At 56.0% G+C, this 14,199-nt stretch overlaps 1 protein-coding gene across 3 annotated transcripts in view; it reads left to right on the top strand.

The window, feature by feature from the left end:
* Positions 1-377: 377 nt before the first annotated feature.
* Positions 378-14,199, top strand: part of LOC131669107 (dystroglycan 1-like) — a 39,766-nt gene continuing 25,944 nt past the window's right edge. For 2 of the 3 annotated variants that reach the window (XM_058943742.1, XM_058943740.1), the window contains exon 1: positions 12,783-12,956. The gene's annotated coding sequence lies outside the window, so the exon portion shown is untranslated. Of the gene's footprint in view, positions 600-12,782; positions 12,957-14,199 lie in introns of those variants that run through there. The other variant, XM_058943741.1, reaches the window with a different exon arrangement.

Genomic DNA, 14,199 nt, shown 5'->3' with positions numbered 1-14,199 from the left:
GTAAAAAATGTCCACTAAATTAATAAAAACTGAGGGGTAAGAGTCATTAGAAGAAATTTTAAGCAGAAGTTGTACATATAAATTGTTTGTTTAAACGTAATAATAATTATTTTTATATAACAGTTTTCAAAATATTAAAAGTAATTACAATTTTCAAACTTGATAACAAAGGTAGAACAACGAAATTGTCTTTTTCCAAGTTTTTAAATCAAAGATGAATTTTGTAGTAACAACGTGAGAATGGAACACAGATGTCGCCAGCGTCTCTGAGAGCTTCGGAAATCCCATACATCGGCTAACGCGGTCTGCGGAAGCACAAGCTGGCAGCTGCACAAGCAGCAGCAGCGAGGAGCGCGAGTGTCGCGTGTGTCGCGTCGTAGGAATGTTTTTGACCTGCGTCTGGGTGTATTGATTTTCTGAAACGCCGCCCCCGCGATTGCGCCGGGACGCCAATTTACGTCCCGTTAGTGCCGTCGTAAGATCACGGTGCACGTGCCTCGACAATCGTCTCACTATTGCTAAGTTTGCGGAAAGAATCGATCATCCGGCAAAGTCGACCTTAGCAACCAGCTAACGGAGGCAGCTTTTCGCAAGGCAAGGTGAGTCACCGTGAGAAAGAGAGCTGTGCTCTGCTGTGCTCTGCTGTGCTCCGTGTGTGCCTGTGTACTTAGCAATGTGAAAGTATGCTATGGGCATGACAAGTACATACTTTTCTTTTAGAAGCTGTAGGTCTTTTCGAAGGTCTTTTATTACCCTTGATAGATCAAAAAAGAGAGTTTTGGAAACTAACCTATAAGTCCTTCAATATTTTATTGCCGTTAGACCTCTAGGGTACTTAGACTTTACAGTGTGGGTGTAGGAATTTTCGTCATGCATAAATTTACATCATCTAAAGATTATGAAATTGAGCTTACATAATTTACCTTATCAGCAATTTTAGAAAATTTAATAAATTTTGTAGCTAAATTTCTTATTACGTGTATGTAGATAAAATTAGAACAATAATTCACTTGTGGAATCGCGATTCTTAAAGTGCAATCATACACGCGGTGTGTATGCGTGTGGATTAAGTGAAATTTCTCGAAATGAGTACGCTTAAATAGTTTTACGTCGATATCAGTACGAGAGAGAGAGAGAGAGAGAGAGAGAGAGAGAGAGAGAGAGAGATAGAGAGAAAGAGAGATAATTCATCCGAAATAATCCTCAGCGTAAACATCATGATTTCAATGCTCAAATTCAGCAGCAGCAGCGACAAAAAGTGAGGTGAAAAAAGATGATATAAAAAAAGTAGCGAAGCCTAGTGTGATATAGCGCGTCAATTTTATTCAGCTCGCGCTTCGCTCGCTCGTTTTTGCATAAACGGAGATGTGCATTTCCGTGCTTCGTTCAGTGAATGCTAGTTCTCTCCATATTCGGGCATTGCTTGCTTGGCTCGCGTACACGGCACTGCGCGTGTGCGTGCGCGCGTGTGCGAGGCTGCCCTTAAACGCGATTTTTCTCGCTCGACGTGATTTTGAATGGTCGTTAAACGCTTTTCCTTGTAAACCGCGAGACGACGAGGATGGAGAGAAGAAAAAGTTTTAGTTTGCTCTCGCGCAGCGTAGAGCGCATTAGCCCGGAGGAGAGAGAACGGCAACAGCTGGGCGTAAACGCGGACTTGTGTTTTCACGGGCCGCTGGCTTTGTAGGTTAAGTTCGCTGCATTTTCCCGAAAAAAAAGTACGTTTGTACGCGCAGCGGTCCTCCCGCGCGGCGAGTAATGAAAGAGCCAAAAGAGGCATTCTCCCCCCGTCCGATAAAAGTGATCGGTGTGCCGACCGCATCGGGAGCGCTGAAAATCGCTCGGATTAACGAGCTGCAGGCCGGCGAAAGGGAGAAAGGCGCGGAGGAAAATGGTTTGGTTTCGAACGGACGTTCCGGCGCGCATCACAACTCGTTAGCTGGCAGGCTTCGTCCCGCGCGCGGCCAAAGCCTTTTAGCGCGCTGTCAATTTGCAAAGGCCGCTAACCGGTCGGCCGCGCTTGCGACAGAGGCTGCTCCGCTCTGGCGTAATCGCCCGTGCGAGGGCTTACGCACGTACAACAGCGGTAAAAGCGCGCCGACCGTGCGCACTCGATGTTTATCGGATTCGACGAGTGTGGCTGCGCGAGCAAAACGAGGAGAGCGAAGCTCGGCGACGGATTCGTTTGTCCGCTCGACGCGACTGGCTGCTCGGAAAATCGCTTTGACCGTCCCGAGCTCGAGGCGCCGCGCACGCCTCGGCGTTACCGTTCTCGCCGGGCCGTGCGCAGCGACGCGGCGAGCACTGCCTCTAATCGCGCCGAGCTTGCTATCCGCGACGGGGCTCCTCCGTGACGGGAGAGCGAATAACGACGTCGAGTCGCGCCGAGTTGCGCGTCTCGACGGTCCAGGCTCGCAATCGGCACGGCTGCGCGCGCGCGCGCGCTGCCACCGGAACATGCTGCCAGAGGAAGCGCGTGCCTCGAATGCCAAGCATCTTCTACTTGTGCATCCGCGAGATGGAAAACGGAAAGGCTGCGAGATCTCGTCTTTATTTGGGAAAGACGCCGGGGGAGGTAAGCAGCGCTCGAAGTGGGTGGTTCGTTGAATATTCCAGGTGTGCGGACCTGTGGAAATCGCGAGTCGAAATCGAGCAGGGCACTTTGAAATCCAGAACAGCGAGCGCTGGGAGCACGGGCGAACTCGTCGTCGAGGCGTCGCCGGAGACGAAGGCCACTTTGAATTTTTCATTCGGAAAAGTTTCGACGCGGCGTTTTTATAGACTCGGCGCTCGGGCTGGCAGTTCTCGGCGAGCGATAATGACGCCGTCGGGCCTCGCGAACCTCGGCGATGCCGAATAAAAAGCGACTTAAGGCTCTGCTACAAACGTCGCCGCGTCGCTCGACGTGCCGAAGGGAGCTTTCGCGGCGCACCTCGCTGCTTTCATTTCCGAGCGCTCTGCCGCTACGACGCTAAGCTCGTGCAAATTCCGTTCCTCGAGCGCCGAGTCTGCCAATTTTACGAAAGGATTAGGCCAGCTTCTATACCTTCCCTCGCTCCCGTCCAAGTGTGCCATCGTCCTATCTCCACAGACATGTCTATTTGGATTCCCTCGGCGTGTCTTGCGAATGTTTCCTGCAAGTTAGCGGCCATGTCGAAGATTATATTTGAGCATTATTTTGAGCATTCTATTATAAGATTACATTTGAGCAGCTCCCGTCGATCAAAGCGACGTGGCGGGGAATCAACTTACTCGGTCAATCACCGTTTCCCGGTCGCTTTCAAATTCACTTTCATTGCCACACTCGAAGCGCAACTGAATCTCGTACTTTCCGAAACGACTGGTCGTCGCTCGTCAAGGCATCCGCTGGCGCAATCGAGAACTCATTAGTCGCAAGCTCTAATAAAAGCGCCCGGGTGTCGTCGCGGTTCAAGTGTATCTTTCTGAGCATCCGGCGCGCGACGGACAATAATGCCGATGAATATTCGCGCGGCCGATAAGTTGAGCGATGGCGGCGTTGGAAAACCAATTATCGCGATCATTGCGCAACTTGCCAGTCTGGGCGCCCGGCGGCAAACTAATCCAACTTTCGCCTTCCTTCTTTCTTCTTTCCGACTCCCTTGCGTTTTCAAAATAACGGGCGCGTAACGCGATTTCCGAGCGCCTCGACGCAGCATGAATAATGCAGCCTCGAACGCGAAAAAATTCCTCGGGCGCGAGGGGTATTTTTTCTCTGTTTTCCATCCCTCCCCCCGCGACCCCCGTACTTTTTCCGCCTTGGCGCACTCGCACTCGCACTCGCCGACGAGCGTTGCAACAGCGGCGTTCCACTGACATCGATTAATAAACGGGATCCGACGCGCGTCGGATTTCGTTCTTCCGGCGACTTCTTTTTTTCGCGCTCGCTCGCTGCAATTTTCGGCACGCGAGGCGCGCGCGCAGCTGTACGCGTGGCCGGCTGATAGAAAACGACTTCTCTTTTCTTTCTTTCGCTTCGATGAATAGAACGGCCGATAACGGAGTTTCGGAGGCAAATCGAATCCGAGTGACGTCGCGTCGATGCGGATTATCGTTCGCTTTTAAAAGCAAATCGAGCGAGTACGCCCAGTTTGCGTATGGAAATGGGCGATATCAGTTGACGTATACGCGCGCGTTGGAAGCGACAAGTAGAACGTCGCGGCCAGTCAAAATCGAGGAAGACGCGAACTGCGAGTAGCGAAAAGATGCGCCAGCGGACGTTCGACGGGGACCATGGCTTGGGCTACCAGGCCAAACATTACCGTCGACTCCTACGCCAGCTATTGCTGGTCACCGTGGCGCACATCATGCCGAGGCAGCTTCCGAACGGCGGCAAGACAGTGCCGCAATAAGCAGACTACCCGTCTGGCGTATATCTTTGCGCTGCTGTCGTCGAAACAAAGGGGAGTCGCAATGGTAGACATCTGGCCTCGACATTGCTCGGGGAGAGAAACGAGCGTCGGCGCGGGTAAATATCGAGCGGCTAGACGACTCCGCGAGGACCAACTTTTTCAATCAGCGTTCTTTTTCTCTCTCTCTCTCTCCCCGTTCTCGTGCGTGTGACTCAGCATCGCGGTTCGGTCTCGTCGAAACTCGTAAATTATTCTCGCTCTCTGGCGCTCCGGTCGTCGTAAAACGCGCGCTGGTCGAGCGTTCGACGATCGAAAGCGCGCCGCGCGAAATGGAAAGTCGCGCGGAGGAGGAGCGTCTAAGCTTTAACAGCCTCGCGGGAGGTTTCCGTTCGCAGTTTCAGGCGGCGGACCTGCGCCGCCGACGATCTCGTTTGGGCGACTCGCCGGCGAGCGAACTCAGCGAACGCGTCCGCGACCGGCGCTTGACCGAGCATCGCTCGCACGGCGAATCACTGCCGACGACGCGTGCGAACACTCGAGACCCACCGAAATAGACGCGCGTCCGCCGGCCGGGAATATTCTTGGAAAGCCTGCCGAAACGTCAGTACGCACCGGCGGTCGGAGTAGTTCGCGCGCTGGCTCGTCGAGCACGTACGGCTATTGTACGTATTGGCCAGCCGCGATCGTAAAGCTCGACATTGCTGGGCCGAATCGCGTCCAATCGCGCCCTGGCAGTTGTCGAGCTGCGGGTCTAAACTTGAAACTCGCTTTGAAGGCTTGGCAAATCGGCCGACGCATCGGACGCGTACGAACGGAGCCGACGGAGAGCCACGAGGGCGCTCGAGTGGCGCAGTCGCGGCTATTCCGAGCTCGTGCTCGGGGCGAACGGCCGGCGCGGCGCGGCTCCGGAGCAGCCGAGCCGTCGAGATCGATCGGCTCCGCGCCGGGCACGTCGATCGATCCGCGGGCGGCCGCTCGCGTGATATCGATACGAGGAGCTCGGAGCCGTCTACGTTCGACGGCTGCGGCGATCCCGCGGGACAACCCGCCGCGGGATTTACGGGTTCGTTAACCCGCGACGCCCAAGGGCTGTCGATTCGTCGCTAGAGACCGCGATCGATACGCCGATAAGGATCGAGGCTCATTTGTCTATCCGACCGGTGCGCTCGTTGTATCCGCGCCCAATTCGGTCGGTGATGCCGTCCGAGCCCTCGCTGGATCGAGAAGTTCCGCAGCGTCCACTGTCGTCGGACAGGCATTGCGAAACGAGCCGCGCTCGACCCACATAACGACGTGGCAACGACCCGCTCGAGTTAACAGCTACGCTCGCGACAATCGGCGGACTCGCCGAGCAGCAGGCGCTCCCAATTTCGCCGAGGCGCCAGATCGCGGATGCTGCGGCGAGATAGCGCGAGCGCGGCTGCCCGGCGGCGCGCATTCGACGTCGCGAGGCAACGCAGTGCCGCCCGAGTTGGGTGACGCAAGTTTCGCCGCGACGCGCTGGTAGACGCGTCTCGATCTCGCTGTCGCCGACGATTTGCCACGGACAGCTCCGCTAGGACGGAAATAGAAGCGCACGCGCCAACGACGAGTCCGCTCGCGGCGTACGAGTGGCGTGCTTGTCGCGGAGCACGGAACGCCCCTGGGTCTCGGTCGCGAGCGCGCGCGCGGCTCATCGAAACAGCCCCCGACAGATATCTCTCGGCGAGTCTCGGGCTCTGGCTGCCGCGAGAGAAGCCGACGGCTATCGGCTCGGCGGAACGGCGGATCGGACGCGATCGCGTCCAGCCGGCGGGCGCAGTCCGCTCGAGCAAAAGTGAATCTCGGAGGTCGCCGCGAGAGGCGGTCGATAACCCGCGAGAGTGGTCGCGTGTCGCGCGCCGTCCGTTAACCCGGATGAATCGCGCGCTCGTTAATTTCCATCTCCCTTGACGTCTCTCTCGCTGGCCCGAGTCCCTCGCGTTGCACAATGCGCCAGATGCCGGCCCTCGTTGTCCCCCGGGTCGCTTTTCGGATGACCGGGATTTCGCGACGATTGACCCTGTTCGCCGCGAGTGTCGTTGATCCGCGCGCTTCACAATTATCGCGGTCGTCCGGCTGTGCGCACGTTCCTCGCGCTCGCATTCTGCTCTTAGGACGAGCGCAAACTCCGACGTTGGCGGCACTGTGTGTCTTTCTCTCAACGAGAGAAGCTGCAGTATCGCAGTCGGTCTCTCGGATTAGTTGGGCGAGTTTCGAGTTCGGGGTGTGACTGCGCGGCCCCTCGTTTATTCTGCGGGCACATCTCGCATTCGGACTCGCTCGGCGACGAATCTCCGCGGCCGACATGCATCCCTACGCCGTTTAGACTCGCGATGGCAAATTCAACGGCTGATTAAAAAGGACACGACGAGCGTCTATTTAGCGCGACGGCTGCGCCAGTTTTCGCTTGTTTCCACTCGTTCGACTGCCGTTTTCTTTGCACTCGTGCAATCGCTTATCGTTAGCCGGAATTAGCCACGCGAGAATTTCTGGCGCTGGCCTGTTACTCTGCAATCTTGATAAATCACTATTTAGCGTGGATCGTTGAATGCCCCCGCTCGTTCATTCATCTTTGATCAAAATCAACGAGTAAGTTTGCCGAGGTCATCTTTTTACCGAAACAGAGTAACTACTCGTACGATCCCGCTGTTGCTGTTACTCCCGCAAAGTCCAGAAAGTACACTTTAAAAGTGCACTGACGCCTCACTGCATACAGAAAAATAAGCTTTTCGAAGACGGTGGGGCAGAAGAGCAAATCTATATCGTGAAATATAATTTTTTGCTCCATAGGGAATGCACTGCTTTGGATATCAGAATCTGCAGTTCTATCCCTTGGAGATGTATCGCGAGAAATTTTCGTCGGAGCAGAGGAATAAGAGACAGACACCGTACACTTTCTAAAAGTCAGCCACGATTGCTTTGAAGGCTTGAGTCCACCGAGTGGGTGAGGGGGGAGGGGTTGAAAAACAAGTAATTACAATCTGCAAAATCCGCAAAGTCCGTCGAGCGGAACGTTGAAAAGGTTCCGATTCGATTCCGCGCGGCCGAGCCACTTGCGTCGATCCCGAAGCTCGGACCGCGTCGAGGCTGCGGAATGAAGCCGCTTCGTGCCCGGGCCACTCCCGAAATACCCGGAATCTTGAAGTTGCAACCGAGGCCAATTCGAGAAAATCCCAAAGCGCCCAGTCACGAATCAGTCAGGTGAGCGAGCAACGTAGCGCGTGCGCGCGCGCGCGGTAAGCGCCAATCTAATTAAATTTTTCACGCGCCTGCATCCAGCGAAACCGCCAAGAGGGAGTGAGCGCGGCCATTAATTAAAGGCAATTATAAGAGCCTATCGCTGCCGCAAGTGCGCGAGCGCGCTTCGACGCCGGAAATAGCCAGGCCAGAGCCATTCCGGGCTCTGGCGACTCTTGGAGCTTTGGCTGGCTGCCAGTGGCGTTGTTGGGATCGCCGAATTTCGCGCGCGCCTTCCAAGCAGCCGTTGCTCCCTCGCGCGCCCGTACCAATATTAATCGTAATATCGAGCGGATACGCGTTCCACGGCGACCGTCGACGCGCTCGTCCCCGCGGCGTACGCACGGCGAGACGTCGCGAAACGCCTGGCTGCGAAATATGATATTTTAAAAGTCAGACGAAATGGAGGCGCGCCCGCGCCGAGGCGATAATGCGCTCTCGCCGTCGCCGAGCCCATTAAGCTTACGGCGGCTTTAATTCCGCCTCTTGCCTGGATTTTCCGATTTGTCCGGCCCTACGAACTGACGTGCTCGATAGTCTTTGCTCCCGTGACGACGAATTATCAAACGTCATTTCACTTGCAGAGCTTCGCCAACCGACTATTATCGTTTTGCTTCTCTTTGCTCGTATTTCTGGTCGCGAAAGTATGGCCGTCCGCTCGCGGTGCGACGGTTGCACGGCGTTTCGTTAGCTCGCACTTGGACGAGAAGGCCGTGGCAATGTCGAAAAGCGCGACGGCGGAAACGCGAGCGAGAGGTGCGTTCGATTGGCTGTCGACGGAAATTCGCGCGTAAACCGCGCCGGCGCCAGTTGGCGAGCAGCATAATGGAATTTGAAAGCGCCTGGGCGCAAAGCCCGCGATCGCCGACATTCGTCCGATCAGCATAATCGCCGCGAATCCCGCAGCGCGTCGGCTGCGCGGCAATTTCATCCCTGCGGCAGGCAGCCGAACCGGGAATCGCGGGTCACTCCAATTGTTCGAATTCGCCGACGCCGAGCTTACTCGTCGAATGCCGTCGGGCTCTAGAGCTGTACTGCACCACTGGCATAGGCCGGCCGTTAATTCAGGTCGCGCGCGGACAAGCCGAGGCGATAAAAAGCAAAAGAAGTCTCGTAAGCTAAGTAGTTTGAGGCGGTCGAGCCAGCGGTGGCAGGCGGACTTAATTAAATTTTTTCGCTAGGCGGACTAATGGCCCTCGTCTCGGCGCGAGCACGGGCAGACACTTGGCGCGAGTCCACGAGCCGGAAGAGATTCGAATTGCGCTTGTAAATCAAACCCCGACGGCCGCGCGCAAACCAATCCCTCTTTTCTAGCCGATGCGCCAGCCTCCGCGCTCCGGTCGTTTCGCGGAGTCGGCGCGCCGTGACGCTTTTCTTCGCGCGCACGGAAGACGAGCGGTCGTTTCGCGGCAAGGACAGCCAATGCCCGAGCTCTCGCCGCTCCGCCGTTAAAACATCCAGTCGACCGATCGGCTAGCCGCGAGGCTGTAAAGCAAGTTGCACGGCAATCGAATTTGGAGTCGGCGACGCGCGCGCACTCGCCTCGGTTAGCGCTGCAAGTCACGTTCCTCGGCGTGCGCCCTCTCGTCTGGACCAGCTGCTATTCGACCTCGAGTGCACTCTTTCGAAGAACTATAGAATTCAGAAAAAGAGAAAAACCTTCGCGGCGATCTAATCGAGCCGAAACCATAAATAAAGAAGGCCGCAAGAAGAGGGGGAGAGAGAATCGTAACGGCAATCAGTCGTTAAAAGCGGCGACCAACGGGGATAGAAAGTCTCTTTCTCTATCCCTCTCTCTCTCTCTCTCTCTCTCTCTCTCTCTCTCTCTCTCTCTCTCTCTCACTCTCTCGTGGGAGGCAACGAGCAAAATTGGCGGAATGGGCTGGACGGAGAGCGCCAGCAAATGAAGTCACGCGATAAGTCGACGTGGCGCGTTGCGTCCGCGTACTCGCGCTAATATGTGGAACGTTCCTCGTGTCGTTGATGCGCCGTGAGTCCGGCGCGTCCATGTGCCCCCCCTGCTCTTTCCCACTCCGATGTCCTGCGAGCTTGCTCGCAACGCGCCCGCTGCAACCCACCTTGAGGAATAATGTTCCAAATGCGTCACCGTTCAGCCTCTCTTAACAGGCTCGTCCCGCCGCTCCAATGTAAAACACCTTTCGATGCAGTATACGTGTTCAGACCATGGTTGAATTTTACATCGATCAAGCGCAAAGTCGTCAAGCTCGATGTGCATCTTTGTTTGCAGGCTTGATTCGTTGCGAACAATGAGAACAGCGATTTCCTTAGCTCGGGCGCTGAAAGTCGCACGCGAGCTAAAAGCAAGAGCCGTGATCTCGTGTATTCTTTCGTCTCGCGTAATTGAATCGTAATACGAGCGCTGGAGCCGTGGTGAAAACAAGAGAAGATTCGCTCGTAATGAGATCGATTTGGCCACCCGCGCGCGATCACTGGCAAATTGCATGGCAGTGCGCGCCAGCGCGAACAGAGTTGGGCTGCAGCAATGCGATGAAAATAATGAGGGCCCGTCGGTTATGGGCGCAGCTCGCGGACGTAATCAATGGCGGCCCCGCGACCTTCCCCGCCGGCCGCGCTGCCGCTCGCGACTCGGACAAAGCTTCTCTCTCTCTGTTGTGCCCCGCTGATTTGCCAACATCCGAGCCGCGACACCACCGTGGCGGGCGCGGCTCTCGGGGCAGCCGGCAGCTTTCCATTATCCGCGCGCGCGCTCGCAAACAAAAGCAGTCGCTAATCGGCGCTCAACATTTCACGACTAATTGTCCGCCTCTGCTCCGCGCTGATAAAGCGTTGACCCTCCAGCTCTCCCCACCCACGGACTTGCGCTCGTGAGCTTGCCCCGGTGACGGTTTTGCAAAATCGACATCCGTGCGGCGGAGGCACGTCGGCCCATATATATACAACATGCCTCCGCGAAATCGACAATTAACCGACTGTGGTAACGAAGAAGAAGCTCAGCCAACGAAGCTGTAACGAAGCGCGGCTTGTTTAGCGCGCGATGCAATTTCTGCAGGCGCCCTCCCGACTGCCGACGACGCTTTACGCTCCAACGAGTCGGCTTTCCAGTCGTGCGCGCTCATTGATTAATTGCAGTCGACGCTCTCTCTCTCTCTCTCTCTCTCTCTCTCTCTCTCTCTCTCTCTCTCTCTCTCTCTATCTCTCTCGGGGATGATACTAATTCGCAACGAGACATTCTTCCCGCCGTTGCGTTTCCCCACTGCTTTCGCCGTTGATCGTACAACTGCGACTCGCGAACTTCTTTAAAGTGTTAATGAGCTTGCAGCCAAGTTGTCTCGACGGTGCTTGCTCGATAAATCCGACTGTTCGACAAGCTTTCTGGTTGCCAATCATCCAAGGTAGATCCGCCAGGCCGGAGGTATGCAAAGTAGCCTTGAGAGTGAAAGAGAGAAAGGGAAATTATCGGCGTCCTCCCATTCGATGTCGGCCGGCTCGATAATCGATGCTTATGCACTCGGACTAATCACTTGTGAAAAGGTCCGTGCTTAACGTGTCGTCGGAGCTCGCCGATAACCGAGCCAAGATTTCTCTTTCTCTCGCTCTCTCCTTCTTTCTCGTTCTCCACTTCGCATTGTGTCCCGTGTTCGAAAAGCTATTTTTGGGCGCAAGACCATTGCGACCACACCGAGCAAGCTCTTGCTCGCTCGCCCGCTCGTTTGTTGTTGTTGTACCGCTAATGGGCGATCATAGCGTTATTAACAGCGCGAGCAAAACGTCGAGTGTGCCTCAATACGATTGCCACGCCAAGGGCATTTTCCGGTTTTACGCACGGCCTCGCAGTTCTCTCGATGGTCGCCCCCCCCCCCCCTTCCAGTTGCTCGACGCGAAGCCCCCTCGCATTTTTCGATATGGATCTTCGCACGTGCGCCCACGGACATTCGCAGTTCGCGCGGAATAAGGTTATTTCGTGCAGATTTACACGGTCGGAAAAGACAATCCCGATAAAAGGCCGCGCGCACGGGAACGGCATACTGCCTGACTGGAGTTAGAGCGCGTCTCTCTTTGCGCATCGAGAATAAGTCGCGCGCGTAACATGTAGCGGCCGAGGGAGCAGCGCGGAAAAAGAGTCGATCGGGCCGATGAGTCGGCGTTGGCGGGACGTCAATTTGCATTCGGTGCTGGCGTCTCTCTCCGGCGCGAAGTCTGCCGGCACGCGTCAAGGCGCGCCCTCGCCGGCCGTCGGCGTCGCGCATCCCTGCTTAGGCGAGGACCAGTCGATGGCGAAACTCGAAAGGAACGAAGCCCATCTCATCGGTCGAGGGTGATGCCAGTATCCCCCTGTGGCTCGCACGCGCGTGCTTAGGAGCTTACGCCGCCTCTCTCTATCTTACTCGGCAAATGATGCTTCGTCTCGATTTTTCAGCGACGGCGCGTTCTCACGGCTTTTGCGTCTAATTGCGAGCGAAAGCCAAGCTCGCGCGCCTCGTACGCGTTGGCTCGGCTCGGCATCTCTGAGAATTTGCCCGGCTAATTAGCAGGCGCACGCCAGCGGTCTCGCGAACGATTCAATGAGCAGGTCGAAAGGTTGGCGCGTGCGTGCGCGGAGCTCGCCACAGCTATTTCCACTTGCGCGTTAAACTCTGCCTCTCGATCGGTCCGCGTCTTACCAAGCCGCTGGTTACGCGGGCGGGGCTTGCCAAACGTCTCGTTGGATCCTCGGTAAGCTCGCCTCGTAACTGCAGTGCGATGCATGCAGTCAGCTCGGGGCAGTCTCACATTTACAAAAGGGAGAATCCGACGATGAATCTGCGCGCGGCGTCTCCGTCGGGAAGCAGGACTGCCGAGAAGTGCGTGCAAGCAACGCACGGTACAGGCAACATAAGTAAGGGGTGGCCGGCTCTCCTCTCTCTCTCTCTCTCTCTCTCTCTCTCTCTCTCTCTCTCTCTTTATCTATCTATATATATATACATGCACAGACAAAACTGCGGCTGCTGCCGTGCTCGAGGCGAACGAACTGCTTGCCCGCGCGCCTGTACGTGTGCAAGTCTGGGCAAAGAGAGGGGAACGCTCCGGCTCTCCCCTTCCTTGCGGAGCCTCGCTCGCTCGCAGGCGGCGGCGGCGGCGGCGGCTGGCGACGGCTCCCCGCGCTCGGCGCTCAGTCGCTCACTCGCCGTCGTCGGTCTAGCGAGCGTTCTCTCGCTCGCTCGTGCGCTTCTCTCTGTCCGTATCTGACTCTCCTTCGCCTCGTCTCGTCGGATCGTCGCGAGGTTCGTCCGGACGCTGCCGAGAAGTCAGTGACAAGTGCGCCGACGGAGCTTCTCCACGCTGCGCCCGCGCGTGCTCGAGACACCGGTGAGTGGCTTTCCCATTCGCCGAGGAGCTGGTTGGTCCGTGCGGCACTTCGTTTATGTAATGCATTCGTTCGGCCTTTTCTACCGATCGCGTCCGTGCTGCGATTGAAGAACTGCCCGACCCGAGGTGGCACGCCAAGTTGAAACCAATAAAAAAAGGGAAAGTAACTCCGGCGAAGATCAGTCTCTCTCTCTTTCTCTCGCGCCGCAGAAGGGTAAATGCGCGCCGATGGGGGCTATGTATACGAAGCCGACATTGATTCCACGCACACACGTCTATGTGACCCGTGGTGTTGAATGACGGCTCTCCCCCTCTCGCTCCTTCGTAAATAAGACTTGTGCGTTTCTCTCGCGATTCTCCAATGTCAGCTGCGGCGTTTTTCTGTTACCGCCGCGTTTCGCGTTTTCGGGGAGAGGAAAAAAACAGAGGCTCGGGCCTGCGCACTCGCCCGCGGTCGATCGATTATTAATCATGGAATAATTATGTCGTTCGCGCGAGAGCGCTCGTCAATTGCTTTCCACGAGTGTCTTGCGCGGCGTCGTGGCCGAACACGCGCCTGCTGGCGACCGCGTATAATTCGTCCGACGTGGGGCGTTTAATTAAATTTCTGCGCCTCACCCGCCTCCGCGGGCTGGCGCAAAAGTGCGTCTACGCGAACTGCGATGTAGGCCCACTCACGGGCCTCGCTCGGCTGAATTCTGTCCGTCTGTTTGCTTTGTTAATTGCTCGAAAGTAGAGCTTGTCCGCGCGCGCGCGAGGCAACCTCCAATTGAAGCGAGAGTGTTCGGCTTGGAAAAATAAGCCACGCGGCGCGATGTGTTCACTCGACAAGAAGGAAAAAAAAACGAGACTTTCTCGGAACGTCGCCTTGTTCCTCGAGCAAGTGAGATCATCGTCGAGTTCTACTCGGCCTCCGAAATAACAGCGCTTTGCATCGTTAATTTTTCTTTTTCGACGCATCCTCCTCGTCGAACGATCGCTCGCGCGAGGAAAATCGTCGGGCCTCCTTCGAAAAAACGGGTACCGCGCGCGCGACGACATTGCTTCCATATTTATTTGTTTAGAGAGGGGCTTGGTGCAAAAACAAAAATTAAAAAAAATAAAGCGGTCACAAAAGCCGCGGCGAGTAGCGAGAGAAAAAGCGGAGAAGTCGAATAGAGTGGAGTCGCATCACGTAGTGCTCAGCGCTGCATGAAAGGCATATTTTTTTACCTCTCCCTCGCGCTCGCTTCCGGTTGCACGG

This window comes from Phymastichus coffea, unplaced genomic scaffold (genome assembly GCF_024137745.1).
Source record: "Phymastichus coffea isolate CEN01 unplaced genomic scaffold, Cenicafe_Pcof_1.1 PCOF00087, whole genome shotgun sequence".
NCBI classification, from domain to species: Eukaryota; Metazoa; Arthropoda; class Insecta; order Hymenoptera; family Eulophidae; genus Phymastichus; species Phymastichus coffea.
Note: the sequence above shows the minus strand (reverse complement) of the source record. Positions and strands in the feature narration are given on the sequence as shown.